At 43.4% G+C, this 17,340-nt stretch overlaps 2 non-coding genes across 2 annotated transcripts; one reads left to right on the top strand and one right to left on the bottom strand.

Annotated features, from left to right (window-relative positions):
* Positions 1 to 1,414: 1,414 nt before the first annotated feature.
* Trnat-ugu (transfer RNA threonine (anticodon UGU)) lies at positions 1,415 to 1,488 on the bottom strand. Its single transcript has one exon. It is a non-coding gene; the product is annotated as a tRNA-Thr (tRNA).
* Positions 1,489 to 1,793: 305 nt separating this feature from the next.
* Positions 1,794 to 1,867, top strand: Trnat-ugu (transfer RNA threonine (anticodon UGU)). The gene has a single exon. It is a non-coding gene; the product is annotated as a tRNA-Thr (tRNA).
* Positions 1,868 to 17,340: the final 15,473 nt, after the last annotated feature.

Raw genomic sequence — 17,340 nt, 5'->3', positions numbered from 1 at the left:
TATTGTTGATGCGTTCATTCGCGCTGGATCTTTTGTAAAAACAAGGAAGTTGTTTCAGGAGAAAGTTCCAGGACGTTCCGTGCCAACAAAAAGCACCATACAGGAATTGATTGAAAAATGGCGGCGTACAGGATCAATTCAAAATGCTCCCAGGAACAGACGGCCACCAGGCTGGACACCTGAATTAAAGAGGCATATGCTGGAGTTAATGACAAGGTTCATTCGAGTGAGAGAATTTGCAGATGTGTTTTAAGAGTACTGAAGCTAAACCGCACCGGATAAGTGTTGTGCAAGAACTGAAGAAGCCTGACATGCAGAAGGGAATGCATTTCTGTTCATGACTGTTGAGAAAGATTGCCAGTGGTGTCTTGGACCCACTGAGGACCATCATGAGTGAAGAGGCGTGGTTCCACCTGTCTAGGTGCATAAATTCCCAAAACAGTCGGTAATAGTACACAGAAAACCCACACGCGGTCCATCAGGTACCCTTGCATCACGAAAAGGTTGGTGTGTGGTGTGCCATTTCCACCACAATCGTTATTGGGCCCATATTCTTCGAGACGTCAGTAAACAGTGACGTGTACCTAGGAAGACTGGAGGAGCTTTATTCAAACTATACGGGCTTTACTGACGGGTTTTACGTGCAGCAGTTGTAGTAAACTGGAATGTCAGAAGAATTTCCCAAAAAGACAGAACTAGAAAATATACTAAAAGACATGAGTGTTGACACTGTAGCAGTCATAGAAACTAGTAGAAATGAAAGGTAATAAATATGTAGGCGACTACATTAGGTTCTATAGAGGAGTCGAACTAACCGAAAGAGCAAGCGAAGATGTGGTATTAATACACGTAAGAGATGCGGAGTGATCATACTTCCTGTAAGAATGAAACTGAAAAGATATTTGTAGGTTCTGCACTTTCCCCCGACTTTTGGAACTTCGTTTGTAAACCATCGTGGACAATTACTGTCTGACTTCTGAGTCTGCCGATTTAAATTTCCAGCAGTTCCTTGAAGACCTACCGTAAGCCAAACAACGCAGTGAGCATGCGCTGCGCCCCTCTTCGTACAATTCAGTTTCTCCAGTTAGTCTTGTTTGGTAAACGCCCTTCACGCTTAAGGCAGTATTCTGAGATGAGATGCTCAAGTGATTTGCAAGAATGCCTAAATGTTCCCACTATTCTCCCAAGTAATCGAAATTTACCACTTGCCTTACTTATATTTGTGCGTATGGGATTATTCTATTTCATATTAATACAAATTGTTAGGTATTTGTATGTGTTGGCTGATTCTTAATGTGAAGAGCGGGTGAAGTATTACAGACGTGAAATGTAATATATAAATGATGACTAACTGACAACCTTAGCTGCCGACAGGTGTTGTTGATATACCTCGATGTGGACAGCTGAAAATGTGTGCCCCGACCGGGACTCGAACCCGGGATCTCCTGCTTACATGGCAGACGCTCTATCCATCTGAGCCACCGAGGACACAGATGTATAGCGCGACTGCAGGGACTTATCCCTTGCACACTTCCCGTGAGACTCACATTCCCAACTGTCCACAATTCTACATATGTATTGTACCTTATAGACATTTGCCCACCCACTCATTACTCGCGCACGCTTTGGAGATTCCCGTAAGAGTTTGGGCAACCTTTGCGCATTCGCACAGACGAAGGTCAATGGCTAGGTAGCCTTTAACTATATGTACGAAGACAGTAACTTGTTCTCGAAAGAACAGTTACTGTTGATGACCATGCAGCTTTTCCCTGTAGTCGCGCTATTCGTCTGTGTCCTCGGTGGCTCAGATGGATAGAGCATCTGCCATGTAAGCAGGAGATCCCGGGTTCGAGTCCCGGTCGGGGCACACTTTTTCAGCTGTCCACATCGAGGTATATCAACAACACCTGTCGGCAGTTGAGGTTGTCAGTTAGTCATCATTTATTCCAGGGAAAAGCTGCATGGTCATCAATAGTAACTGTTCTTTCGAGAACAAGTTACTGTATTCGTGTATATAATATATAACGTGACAAGATTTCACCTCTATATTTAACCTCCACATTTCACAGCAGCTATTTCGGTATAGGACTATTAAAATGTAAGTGTATCCACTCTCCAAAATAATAAATTCTTTGATAGAGACTTTTCTCACGGACGAATAAAATAATTTTAGGTCAGGATGATTATATATGAATCGCGCATTTTCTGCAAATCAGATAATAGGAAAGCATAGCGAATTTGATCTCCCAACGTACATAACTATCATGGCTTATGAAAACGCTTTCGACTGGGTGGTGACATCTAGGTTAGGAGAAATTTTTGGAGAGTATGGTATACCTTGGAATTAATAAGGTCGGTTGAGAGACTGTATACTAATGACAATAACCGTCGACTAATTTTAGCTCAGGAATGACAAGGAACACAGAAGGGTGCCCTTCATGGTCCACACTACTTTATATATACATAACAATTCCTAGCTACCAAGATACTCAATATTTAACTTAACCAGATTATCCTGTCGGTTACGTAAGAAAACACACAACGTGCTGTTCGGTCCTTACATATAGGGGCAAAACAATACAATTCAACTATATCCTCAAAGAATACAAAAGCTGTGGTCTTTTGTAGGAAAGAACATCTTCGAACTAAGCTCATAATTGAAAGTAACGTTTTAGAACAAGTCCATACATTCAGCTACCTAGATTACGATGTATCTTACGTTTATGGTAATGGTACTGAAAAGAAATTACAAACATGACACGTGTTTCTTGGAGTTTACAGTCTAAGATGGAAGTGGAGAAAGATAGCTGTCTTCCGTTTCTAAATCCCTTAGTTGATCAGAAAGTGAAAGGATCGCTAGGGAAATCTCTTCACCGTACGCTCACACAAAACGACCTGTATCTGCAAGCGTCTAGCTGTCACCACCCTTTGACAACTCTGGGCATCGTTCACACGCCGGTGCACTGGACACATGATTTATCTGATAGAGAAGGCCTTGCAGAGGAGGTAGAACATCAACAGCCTGTGTATAAAGACAATGGATATTCTCCACATCAAATTAGGACAGCTGTAATGAGGAGTAAACGTGGCCATTCGCAAGAAAAAGAAAAGGATGAGCAGTTTAGGCCCAAGGTGTTTCTCACATATATGGGCAACATTTCATCTAAATTACGCAGAATCATTAAGAAATATCACGTTAAACTAATCTTCAAGTCACCTACAAAACCAATGTGCTTCTCGGCTCGGCAGACGATGGTCTGGATTTGCGGAAGGCTACAGCCTACAGAATAGCAAGTCAATGTTGCAAAGCCTACGTTGTTCAGACCTCGTGCACAGCCCATGAAAGTTGCGTGAAAGATGACCGCCACAGTTGCCTTGTGTAGCCCAGTAAGTCAGCCATAGCTGAACATTCTATACCCACAGGATACTGCGCGGATTATTTTGATACAAAAGTTTTGGCCACGACGAGATCCTTCTGGAATTCAGCTTTAAGGAATGTATGGAAATACCTTTGACGGGATATAATAAAACGTTCTCAGAAAGATTGAGAACATCCCAAATCTAGATATGACACGATCGAGTGTACACGTAGTTTAAAATCGTTCTGAGAGAATAGAGTACAGGGAGATGATATTAATCGTGACGGCGGCTTTATATTTGATAAGACTTGGGACCCGGTGATTTCTTTGATAACTTCAGAAAGATAAAATATTACTGCTATTGACAGCTCCAAAAACAATTTTATTATTTTTTTATGTTAAGCACAGTCCAGGGCGGTTGGCACTTCTATAGCTGACCATATAGGCCACCATGCGCTGTAGACCTACAGGATGCACTCAGCCTCATGTGACCAACTGAGGAGCTGCTTGACCGAGTACTTGCGGCTCCATGTTACGTAAACTGACAAACTCCTTCCGAGGCCTGTGCGGACGGATTTTGATGTCGATCACGAGAAGTCATACATTTTTATGTTATGAAAAGCAACATACGACTTCCGAATTGAACAATATTTTGCTCTGTTTACCATTACGCAGAATGATGCTGAGATGTTGCCAGCTTTCACGATGTACAAGGGTAAATTTATCAATTTGAGTTAAGGGACCCTGGTCCGGAAACGACTGAGTCAAGAGTTACAAACTAAAATCGTTCTCCTACATCTGTCAGTGGAATACGTGTACCCATACTGTTGTTGCCAAGAACTGAAGGGTAGGGAACAGAAACAAAAATATTGTCTGCTGTCAGCACATAGATCTTACGGAACGCATTTTAGAATTCATAATTACTGGGCATATTTTACTTGTTTTTGTCCATACTACCTCCTACAAAAATATGGAAACCAAAGAGTTTGCCGTAAAAGAAATGTGTTTCACAGTATAGAAAATTTTATAGTACACGTTTACTAGACTTTCTTTCTTGTTTTGATCCTTACTTGACCAAAGGAAAGAAGTGACATAGAGGGAAGATGTATCAGATGTTGGAAAGTAGGTGGAAGTAAAGCATTTAAAGGGATTTTCCCTATGTAGTCGGTAAAGAATTAAGGTGAAGAAAGGGGTTATCATATGACACAGGTGGAGCTGAGATAGCGCCTCTATTCTGGGAAGGGTTGTTGTACAGCGCAGGTGGGGCTAATACAGGGCAAGTAGCTGGGAAATCATGAAATTATTGTACAGGACAGTTGAGTCCGGAAGAGCGTCTGTAGGTGAATCAGTGGTATCGGAGATCTCTTGAAGTGAGACCACTGGATAAATCTCTCAGAACGAGAGGAATTTTAAAAGAATTAATAAAGAATGAAAATAGAAATAAGCTATCGAAGTTCAGATAGATTCCCCAGCCACGGTGTCTTGAAAACGTAATGAAATCAAGTTTACAATAGATCTCCTACTATTACACACAATTTTTTCCGAATTGCTAAGACATAAGAGTATGGACCAAAAGGACAGCAGCTAAACCGAGAAGTTCACGCAGGCCGGTATCGCGAGACAATAGAGCAGTGTATGTATTATTCTGTTTGCATAAGTCAGTTTTCTTCCATCTAGGTTAAGATTTATCCCCACGGTACCTGTATTATCCTTGTTAGTCGTTAACAACAGATAGTAGCATAAAATTGTAGAAGATAATATGAGGAGGGGTAGAACAAAGAAAATCAGATAATACTGCTAGGAAGCCGTCCTGATACCTGCTCCCTCCCACGCGCTGGAACCAAAAGCTACTCCCCAATGAGAAGTAATTTGACGAACATCAAAGTGAATCACGTACTACGGCTTTTGTGTAGGGTCAAGTGTTACTGAAGATGGACATGGTGGAAAGGACAAATTATATCGTAAATTGTTGGGTTGTTTTGGGTTAGGAGACCAGACAGCGAGGTCATCGCTCTCATCGGATTAGGGAAGGACGGGAAAGGAAGTCGGCCGTACCCTTTCAAAGGAACCATCCCGGTATTCACCTGGAGCGATTTAGGGAAATCACGGAAAACCTAAATGGTAAATTGAGATGGAAATGTGAAGTTAAATAACTGCAAATAGAACCGTATCTGTGTTTCATCAAAATTTTACGGGCAAATTTTCTTCGTGGAAGGGAGGAAAGAAGTTAAACAGCAATTGGAATAGGCAACGGACAGCCAGGACGGTAAAGGGGCCACACACCGGTATCAGCCAGGCACTGTTCACCGACCCTCGAGCTGAGTGGCCTTCTGCTACGTCCTTCTCACAGCAATACATGCGGCTAAACCAGGCCAGTCATCAGGAAGAACTGCACGTACACACACTGCCAGTTATTGTATTCTTTCCAGAAGATAATTCGATGTGACACAGAAGCACTGTGGCTATTGCAAATTCAGCGAGCAATAGCAGCATTTAAGCCCCTCTGTGCCAGCAAGTCAGCATTCGACCATCTGCGTAAATACGTGTCGACCCGTCTCCATCAACCAGAACTGGTTCAAATGGCTCTGAGCACTATGGTACTTAACTTCTAAGGTCATCAGTCCCTTAGAACTACTTAATCCTAACTAACCTAAGGACATCACACACATCCATGCCCGAGGCAGGATTCGAACCTGCAACCGTAGCGGTCTTGCGGTTCCAGACTGTAGCGTCTAGAACCGCTCGGCCACCCCGGCCGGTTCAACCAGAACTGCCAGCATAGATACTGCCAAAGCCAGGCCAAGGAATGAGGAACCTCACTCTGTGTGCCCAGCCCAGACAGTCGATACTCTGCTCGCCCCTGCTCTTCAGCGTTTGTCCAGATTTCGACTCTGGACAACACCATGACGTGACACTGGGACACCAAGAGGTTCTGCAACGCCAGTTGACCTGCCCAGCTTCCACGCGTGGCATAAAACCGTAAGCCATGCTTGTCCACCGCTGCCCTCTCAGGTCGGCATACCGGAGAAGTCAGCTCGGTGTTGTCTCCCGAGCAGCGCGTGCCCAGTAGAAGCTGCGCTATCTTGCCTGTCGCTACAGAGCCAGAACATTACGTGAAGATGGGGAGCCATTCGAGTCACTGTGTGAGTTGGTTGACTTTATCAAAGGCTTGATGTGTTTATGCTCATTCCTGTCTGCAATCAGTTACGGTGTGGTGTCCAAGATGTACAGATTAGTAAAGGAGTAATAAATGTCGCATCCTCACCAAGAGGTCCTTCTGCTGATGCACGTCCATCTCTTCTTTAGCAGAGAACCATGCCCACATCTAGCGAAATTTTTCTCTCAAAACATTAATAAGGTTTTTTATTCTGTCTTCTCTCAATGCATCTGTAACCAAATAAACCAGCACTAATCCCCATCTTCCTCTTAATTTTTCTCCCGTTTCACATGCCATCAGCATAATAATTGTAAATCCGCTAATTTTTTTAATTCCTTGACCTGGAAAAGGACTATGACCGCACATGGCTCTCCAGCTACTCTTCAAACTCCAGAACTGTTGACTTACAATTATTTATGTCTGCCTTATTCCAGCCTTATTTAATCAGCCATCACTGTTAACAGAACCAGTTCCCGTATCCTTTATCCTGCATTAGGTGTATGCCAAAGCTCTCTCCACTCCTGTATATCCTTTATATTGCTGACTGCACGTTCCTAGCCCTCTACTCCACCCTCCAGAAATTCTGACGCTCCCTGTCAGTCAGTTTACGCCTTGGGGCAACCAGAGCCTGTTCAACATTAATATTTCCAAAACCCAGGCAGTAACTACTGGACAACCAACTACTGCCTGAACGTAGGGCTTTCATCCTTCCGCCACCCTCCACACCTGCAAAGCCTTAGTCCGACCGATCGTCACGACATTCTATGAGCCCTGTTCAAATCGTCGAACTCCACGCATTTCGCCTTGTTCTGAGAAAGTAAGTTTGGAACACAGCACTGTATGATAGTGAAAGACGGACTGTGGGAAAACCGGAATAGAGTCCGCTTACCCTTCCCTTCTTTATTCTTTTTCTTTTCTTTTTGGTTCATCAGCCTTGTGACTGGTTTTATGCGGCCCACCACGAATTTCTCTCCTGTGACAACCTCTTCATTTCAGAGCAGCGCTTGCAACTTACGTCCCCCATTATTTGCTGGATGTAGTCCAGTCTCTGTCTACAGCTCCGTCTATTACCATGAAACTCATTCCCTGATGTCTTTACAAATGTCCTATCATCCTGTCTCTTCTGCTTGTCAGTGTTTACCAAATATTCCATTCTTTCCGATTCTGCGCAGAAACTCCTTATTGCTTGCGTTATCAGCCCACCTTGTTTTCAACATTCGTCTGTAGCATCTCATGTCAAATGCTTCGATTTTCTTCTATTCCGGTTTTCCCACAGTCCGTCTTTCACTACCATACAGTGCTGTGTTCCAAACTTACTTTCTCAGAAATGTCTTCCTCTGATTAAGGCCTGTGTTTGATACTAGTAGACTTCTCTTTGCCAGGAATGCCCTTTTTGCCAGTGCTAGTCCCCTTTTGATGTCCTCCTCCGTCCGTCATTGGTTATTTTGCTGCCTAGGTAGCAGAATTGCTTAACTCCATCTACTTCGTAACCATCAATCCCGATGTTAAGTTTCTAGATGTTCTCATTTCTGTTACTTCTCAAAACTTTCGTCCTTCTTCGAGTTACTCTAAATCCATATTTTGTACCCATTAGACTGTTCATTTCCACTTAGAAGATCATGTAATTCTTCTTCACTTTCACTCAGGACAGCATACCATCAGCGAATCGTATCATTGATCAACTTTCACCTTGAATTTTAATTCTGCTCTTGAACCTTTCTTTTATTTCCATCATTGCTTTTTCCATATTCAGATTAAACAACAGGGCGAAGGACTACATCCCTGTCTTACACCCTTTCTAATCCAAGCACTTCGTTCTTGGTCGTCCACTCTTATTGTTCCCTCTTGGCTCTTGTACATATTGTATATTACCCGTCTATTCCTATAGCTTACCCCTATTTTTCTCAGAATTTCGAACATGCTGCGCCATTTTACATTGTCGAACGCTTTTTCCAGGTCAACAAACCCTATGAATATGATTTTTTTTAGTTTTACCTTGATTATCAGCTGAAACATCAGAATTGCCTCTCTGGTGCCTTTACCTTTCTTAAAACCAAAATGACAGTAATCTAACACACCCTCAATTTTCTTTTCCATACTTCTGGATATCGTTCTTGTCAGCAACTTGGATGCATGAGCTGTTAAGGTGATTGTGCGATAATTCTCGCATTTGTGAGCTCTTGCAGTCTTCGAAATTGTGTGGATGATTTTTTTCCAAAAGTCAGATGCTATGTTGCCACTCCCCCCAACGATTTTTGAAATTCTGATGGAATGTTAACCATCCCTTCTGCATTATTTGATCTTAAATCCTTCAAAGCGGCTTGCGGCAAAGATAACATCCACAGCGCAGCTGGCCACCGGAAGACTCCAATGACAGCCGCAAACAAAAATCAACTATTGTTAAAAGGGAGAATCAGCGTGCTATGTTTGTTCATCGTAAATAGTCCTTTGTTTATCCCATGAGAAATACAGTTAATTGTTGTCGGTTGATAGCCGAACTAAGATCAGTCCTAATTGGGGCTACTGAGTTTGGAATGTACCTAAAATATAACGAGGAGACTGAGGATACACTAAATACTACTCTGCATATTTCTCACTTTGCCCTGAGACGGCAAGCTCTTAAACAGCAATAAATTTCTCTACTTAAGCAGATGTGTCTACAGTTACCTGTTAATAGAAATAGCTGTCACTTTGAAATTATCTTATTATGTAGCAATCAATTACGGTGATTCAATACACCATCTTCAGGCCCTAACTGAAGCAGACAGAGTGAACTCGTACTGTATACACCATCTGGTCAGTGGCTAACATCTATGATCTGGCTTCAGTAGAATACGGTGAACTCGATGTCGTATCTGCAACCATCAACTACCAACTGTTCGCCTCCGATAGCTGAGCCGTCAGCGAGGCGGAATGTTAATGCTAAGGGCCCGGGTTCGATTCCCGGCTGGATCGGAGATTTTTCTCTGCTCAGGGACTGGGTGTTGTGTTGTTTCTATCATCATCATTTCATCCCCATCGACGTGCAAGTTGCCAAAGTGGCGTCAAATCGAAAGACTTGCACCCAGCGAACGGTCTACCCGACGGGAGGCCCTAGTCACACGACATTTACATTTAACTACCAACTTGTAGCAATACAGTGAAATAACATCAGAAAAACGGCTACTGGTGTTTCATTACATTATGTATCAGAAAAACTGTTTCTCCCTTATATATTCTTTCTCATTATTCATAATTTTAAACAAAATTGTATACACAGCAATGCGCTGTTTTGTTTCCTTCGTCATAACTGTTTTACATAAAACATGAAAGTTGTATTTATAGCTCACCACTAATGAATCTGAAACGTTCGGAACTTTGTAATACTGACGATTTGTAGATCAAAATTACGCTAAAAATAGTCACTGAACCTACTGCCTTACTGATCCAGCTTCTGGAGAGGTCTCTTTCATACATCTTATACCAATGCCCCTATCGCAACCGATACAATGAATCATTGTAAGCGACTTCAATTCTCATTCATAGTTTTGTGTGCAATAGCACAATGACAATAAAGGCTCAAGGTCAGAGAAAGGGGAGATGATGGACAGAGTGAGAGGGGGGGAGGGGGTGGGGAGGAATTGGACATAGAAAGAGTAGAGAGGAGATGGACAGAGAGCGGGAGGGAAGTTTAGTATGTTCATATGAATTTACCAATTGTGAAGCATTGCCTGGTTTCCTAGTCTCCATAATAATTTCACTATTCCAAGGAACCAACTCCCCTTCCCTCCTCCCATTCCCCCTACTATATGCACGTCCGTCCGTCAAGTGGTAGTGAAGTGAATTGCAGTGTAGTGTTTGTTGTAACTTTCTCTGAACACATTGCCGCAGTTTTAAATATTAGACAAAGTTTTTCCATGTGAACTGACAAAAGTAATCGGACATCTCCCCATACCGTGTCGGAACTCCTTTTTGCCCGATATACGGCAGTAACTCGACGTGCATGAACTCAACAAATCAACTGAAGTCCCCTGCCGAAAAATTGCCTGTATAGGCGTCCAGAATTGTAAAAGTTTTGCCGGTGTAGGATTTTGTGCACGAACTGACACCTCAAATTTTTCCTTTAAACGTTCGATAGGATTCATGTCGGGCAATCTGGGTGGCCAAATCATTCGCTGTAACTGCACGCAATATTCTGCCATCGTTCTTAGGGAACATGAAGTCCATGAATGGCTGAAAATGGTGTCCAAGTAGCCGAACATAGCCATTACCAGTGGATGATCTGTTCTGAACCCAGTCCATTCCATGTACACACAGGCCATACCATTATGGAGCCACCCCAGCTTGCACCCTGCCTTCTTGACTACTTGGATCCACGGCTTTGTGGGGACTACGCCACATTCGAACCCTACCACAAGCTGTTACCAACTGAAATCAGCAGTTGTCTTGTGACAGCCAGAGCGACAGCACCAGCAGCACCGAGTACTGTTTGTATAAAGCGTTTATTTTGCATTTTGTTTACGACCTTCCACTAAGGAAGGGATTCTATTTGTGTTTATCTGCTCTGCATAGTAACTAACAGTTCTTGATAAAACTTTACGTAGTTTTCGTGTTAGATTTCTTAGTGTTTTCTTGATCGTTTAGAACAGAAAGCGCCCTAAAACCGTCTTTTGTTTGTTTCGCGGCCGTTAGCCACTAGTCACTTGAATCAGCAGTTGTCTTGTGACAGCCAGAGCGACAGCACCAGCAGCAGCGAGTACTGTTTGTATAAAGCGTTTATTTTGCATTTTGTTTACGACCTTCCACTAAGGAAGGGATTCTATTTGTGTTTATCTGCTCTGCATAGTAACTAACAGTTCTTGATAAAACTTTACGTAGTTTTCGTGTTAGATTTCTTAGTGTTTTCTTGATCGTTTAGAACAGAAAGCGCCCTAAAACCGTCTTTTGTTTGTTTCGCGGCCGTTAGCCACTAGTCACTTGAATCAGCAGTTGTCTTGTGACAGCCAGAGCGACAGCACCAGCAGCAGCGAGTACTGTTTGTATAAAGCGTTTATTTTGCATTTTGTTTACGACCTTCCACTAAGGAAGGGATTCTATTTGTGTTTATCTGCTCTGCATAGTAACTAACAGTTCTTGATAAAACTTTACGTAGTTTTCGTGTTAGATTTCTTAGTGTTTTCTTGATCGTTTAGAACAGAAAGCGCCCTAAAACCGTCTTTTGTTTGTTTCGCGGCCGTTAGCCACTAGTCACCTGAATCAGCAGTTGTCTTGTGACAGCCAGAGCGACAGCACCAGCAGCAGCGAGTACTGTTTGTATAAAGCGTTTTTGTACTTATTTGCTGCGCTTAGCTTTTAAATAGTTTTTCTGGGAAAACCTAGCGTAGTTTTAGCGTCTCGTATTTCAGTGAGTGTTTCTTGATTATCAGAGTAGCTCATCAGAAGATTATCTTGGGAATTTGTCACCTTATAGAGTAGGGTAAACATAGTCATGTGTAGGGACTGTGGTTGTTGTGAGCGGACGCAAGGAGAATTGGCCACTCTTCGGGGGCAGGTGGAGGCTTTGTCTGTTAGGCTCATCGAGCTCGAGGCGCAGGCGTCGGCTCGTAGTGGCGTTGGGGCAACTGTGGTGAGACCTATGCCTACTTCGGTGGCCTTGGAATCACATGGAACCCCTGATGTCGCTGCGTCTTCCGGCAGTGAGCATCTTACCGGTCAGCCATCACTCCAGGGTGAATGGCGGACAGTGGTGGGCTCGCGCGTGCCTGGCCGAAAGGCGAAGGTGGGATCTGGCCGCGTGGCAGCTGCCTTACCCCTTTCCAACAGGTACGGGGTGCTTCCTAGTGGTGATGACATCGTTTCCGAGCCACCACAGGGTGCCTCGCCTGTTGGGCCAGTGGCCGATTCTCCGGCAAGGTCCCGACAGTCACAGAGGGCGGGCCTATTAGTTATAGGGAGCTCCAACGTTAGGCGGGTTATGGAGCCCCTCAGGAAAATAGCGGGTAGGTCGGGGAAGAATACCAGTGTGCACTCGGTGTGCTTGCCGGGGGGTCTCGTCCGTAATGTGGAGGAGGCCCTTCCGGCAGCTATTGAACGCACTGGGTGTGACCGGCTGCAGATAGTAGCACATGTCGGAACGAATGACGCCTGCCGCTTGGGTTCTGAGGCCATCCTTGGTTCCTTCCGGCGGCTGGCTGATTTGGTGAAGACAACCAGCATCGCACGCGGAGTGCAAGCTGAGCTTAATATCTGCAGCATAGTGCCCAGAGTCGATCGCGGTCCTCTGGTTTGGAGCCGTGTGGAGGGTCTAAACCAGAGGCTCAGACGACTCTGCGACTATAATGGTTGCAAATTCATCGACCTCCGTTATTGGGTGGAGAACTGTAGGGCCCCCCTAGACAGGTCAGGCGTGCACTACACACCGGAAGCAGCTACTAGGGTAGCAGAGTACGTGTGGCGTGCACACGGGGGTTTTTTAGGTTAGAGGGACCCCCCCTTGGGCGAAACGATAAAATACCTGACGGCTTACCAGAGAGGACATTATCATCGTTTATAAAGAATGTCCGTCCTCGGAGACCAAAAACAGGAAAAGTTAACGTAATATTGGTAAACTGCAGGAGTATCCAGGGCAAGGTTCCTGAATTAGTATCTCTTATTGAAGGAAATAGTGCGCATATAGTATTAGGAACGGAAAGTTGGTTAAAACCGGAAGTGAACAGTAACGAAATCCTAGACACAGAATGGAATATATACCGCAAGGATAGGATAAACGCCAATGGTGGAGGAGTATTTATAGCAGTAAAGAATTCAATAATATCCAGTGAAGTTATTAGCGAATGCGAATGTGAAATAATCTGGGTTAAGTTAAGTATCAAAGGTGGGTCAGATATGATAGTCGGATGCTTCTATAGACCACCTGCATCAGCAACCGTAGTAGTTGAGCGCCTCAGAGAGAACCTGCAGAACGTCGTGAAGAAGTTTCGTGATCATACTATTGTAATAGGGGGAGACTTCAATCTACCAGGTATAGAATGGGATAGTCACACAATCAGAACTGGAGCCAGGGACAGAGACTCTTGTGACATTATCCTGACTGCCTTGTCCGAGAATTACTTCGAGCAGATAGTTAGAGAACCAACTCGTGAAGCTAACGTTTTAGACCTCATAGCAACAAATAGACCGGAACTTTTCGACTCCGTGAATGTAGAAGAGGGTATCAGTGATCATAAGTCAGTGGTTGCATCAATGACTACAAGTGTAATAAGAAATGCCAAGAAAGGAAGGAAAATATATTTGCTTAACAAGAGTGATAGGGCACAAATCGCAGAATATCTGAGTGACCACCATCAAACGTTCATTTCTGAGGAAGAGGATGTGGAACATAAATGGAAAAAATTCAGAAACATCGTCCAGTACGCCTTAGATAAGTTCGTACCGACTAAGGTCCAAAGCGAGGGGAAAGATCCACCGTGGTATAACAATCATGTACGAAAGGTACTACGGAAACAAAGAAAGCTTCATCATAGGTTTAAGAGTAGTCGAATCATAGCTGATAAGGAAAAGCTGAACGAAGCGAAAAAGAGCGTAAAGAGAGCAATGAGAGAAGCATTCAACGAATTCGAACATAAAACATTGGCAAACAATCTAAACAAGAACCCTAAAAAGTTTTGGTCATATGTAAAATCGGTAAGCGGATCTAAATCCCCTATTCAGTCACTCGTTGACCACGATGGCACCGAAACAGAGGACGACCGAAGAAAGGCAGAAATACTGAATTCAGTGTTCCGAAACTGTTTCACTGCGGAAAATCGTAACACGGTCCCTGACTTCAGCCGTCGCACGGACGCCAAAATGGAAAATATTGAAATAAACGATATCGGAATTGAAAAACAACTGCTATCACTTAGTAGCGGAAAAGCATCCGGACCAGACGAGATACCCTTAAGATTCTACAGTGATTATGCTAAAGAACTTGCCCCCTTTCTATCAGCAATTTATCGTAGATCGCTGGAAGAACGTAAAGTACCTAGCGACTGGAAGAAAGCGCAGGTCGTTCCCATTTTCAAGAAGGGTCATAAATCAGATGCGAATAATTATAGGCCTATTTCGCTTACGTCAATCTGTTGTAGAATAATGGAACATGTTTTGTGTTCTCGTATTATGACGTTCTTAGATAATACAAATCTCCTTCATCATAACCAACATGGATTCCGCAAACAGAGATCATGTGAAACTCAGCTCGCCCTATTTGCCCAAGAAATTCACAGTGCCGTAGACACTGGCGAGCAGATTGATGCCGTATTCCTGGACTTCAGGAAGGCATTTGATACGGTTCCGCACTTACGTTTAGTGAAAAAAATACGAGCCTACGGAATATCGGACCAGGTTTGTGACTGGATTCAGGATTTCCTAGAAGAAAGAACACAACATGTCATTCTTAACGGTTCAAAATCTGCAGATGTAGAGGTAATTTCGGGAGTACCGCAGGGAAGCGTGATAGGACCTTTATTGTTTACAATATACATAAATGACTTAGTTGACAACATCGGTAGCTCCGTGAGGCTATTTGCAGATGACACGGTTGTCTACAAGAAAGTAGCAACATCAGAAGACTCGTACGTACTCCAGGAGGACCTGCAGAGGATTAATGCATGGTGCGACAGCTGGCAGCTTTCCCTAAACGTAGATAAATGTAATATAATGCGCATACATAGGGGCAGAAATCCATTCCAGTACGATTATGCCATAGGTGGTAAATCATTGGAAGCGGTAACGACCGTAAAATACTTAGGAGTTACTATCCGGAGCGATCTGAAGTGGAATGATCACATAAAACAAATAGTGGGAAAAGCAGGCGCCAGGTTGAGATTCATAGGAAGAATTCTAAGAAAATGTGACTCATCGACGAAAGAAGTAGCTTACAAAACGCTTGTTCGTCCGATTCTTGAGTATTGCTCATCAGTATGGGACCCTTACCAGGTTGGATTAATAGAAGAGATAGACATGATCCAGCGAAAAGCAGCGCGATTCGTCATAGGGACATTTAGTCAGCGCGAGAGCGTTACGGAGATGCTGAACAAGCTCCAGTGGCGGACACTTCAAGAAAGGCGTTACGCAATACGGAGAGGTTTATTATCGAAATTACGAGAGAGCACATTCCGGGAAGAGATGGGCAACATATTACTACCGCCCACATATATCTCGCGTAATGATCACAACGAAAAGATCCGAGAAATTAGAGCAAATACGGAGACTTACAAGCAGTCGTTCTTTCCACGCACAATTCGTGAATGGAACAGGGAAGGGGGGATCAGATAGTGGTACAATAAGTACCCTCCGCCACACACCGTAAGGTGGCTCGCGGAGTATAGATGTAGATGTAGATGTAGAAATAGGGACTCGTCTGACCAGTCCATGGTTTTCCAGTCGTCTAGGATCCAGCTGATGTAGTCACGAGCCGAGGAGAGGTGCTGCAGGCGATGTCGTACTCTTAGCAAGGCATTTGCGCCGGTCGTGCTGCCAAGCTTATTAAAGTCAAATTACGCCTCACTGTCCTAACGAACACGTTCGTCGTACTTCTCTTATTGATTTCTGCGATTATTTAAAGCACTGTTGCTTGTCTGTCAGCTCTGACCACTACAAAAACACCGCTGCTCTCGGTCGTTAAGTGACGGCCGTCGGCAACTGCGTTGTCCGTCGTGAGACGTAATACCTGAAATCTGGTACTCTCGACACACACTCGACTCTGTGGGTCTCGGAATACTGAATTGCCCAACGATTTCCCAAACGGAATGGCCCATGCTTCTAGCTCCAACAACCAGTCCGCGTTCAAAGTATGTTAATTCCCATCGGGCATCCATAATCACGTCGGAAACCCTCTCACATGAATCATCTGAGTGCAAATGACAGTTCCGCAAATGGATTGCCCTTTTATACCTTATATATGTGAAGCTACCGCCATCTGTATATGTGCAAGTCGCTATCCTATGACTTCTGTCACCTCTGTGTCAATATCACCAATTAAACCTTCTTAATATACTTTTAAAAACGTTGTATACAGTTCTTACTTTTAAAATATTTATTTCAGTCTTTGTATCTTTTTTGGTTGAAGAGCAGAGTATTGTTCCGCCGTCAACCCACCCTTGCTCCTCTAGTATGAGGGAATTAAATTACGGTAAAAGGACAGAATCAGTTTTCCCCACCTCTCAAACGATTCAAGTTATTTCATTACGAAATGTCGTGAATGGTTTGTCTCGTATTTGCAAAAATTTAGTGTATTAATTGCATATCGTCTTACATTGACTGTGTTTTATAGTAACTCGCGATACAAGTTGATACGCAGGGTATAAGTTCATAAAAAACCACTTGAGTGGTGCTCTGACGCATGTGATATCGATATTCTCGCGTGGGAATGCTTGTACGAAATGAGGCCTGCCAACGAATCTCACAGGAAAAACGATACAAGAGTATATTGCCCTACTATGGGACCATTTGTTCGCGTGAAATACGATACATTGAACATGTACCTTCACCAAGAAAATTCACTTACTCTCTGCTCCATAATTGTAACAGAACGGTTTAAGGAACAGTCAGTAATCAGAGACTGAAGTCCCATCGGTATGCTTGTTAGTGTCATGCCAGTGTTAAAAGTCCTACGCAGCAATAGTGAAAACTTCGTGTAACTGTTGTAACTGTATTGATTACTATAAAACACAGTTACTATAAAACAGTTACTATAAAACACAGTCAATGTAAGACGATATGCAATTAATACACTAAATTTTTGCAAATACGAGACAAACCATTCAGGACATTTCGTAATGAAATAACTTGAATCCGCAATAAATA

This window comes from Schistocerca serialis, chromosome 2 (genome assembly GCF_023864345.2).
Source record: "Schistocerca serialis cubense isolate TAMUIC-IGC-003099 chromosome 2, iqSchSeri2.2, whole genome shotgun sequence".
Classification (NCBI taxonomy): domain Eukaryota; kingdom Metazoa; phylum Arthropoda; class Insecta; order Orthoptera; family Acrididae; genus Schistocerca; species Schistocerca serialis.
Note: the sequence above shows the minus strand (reverse complement) of the source record. Positions and strands in the feature narration are given on the sequence as shown.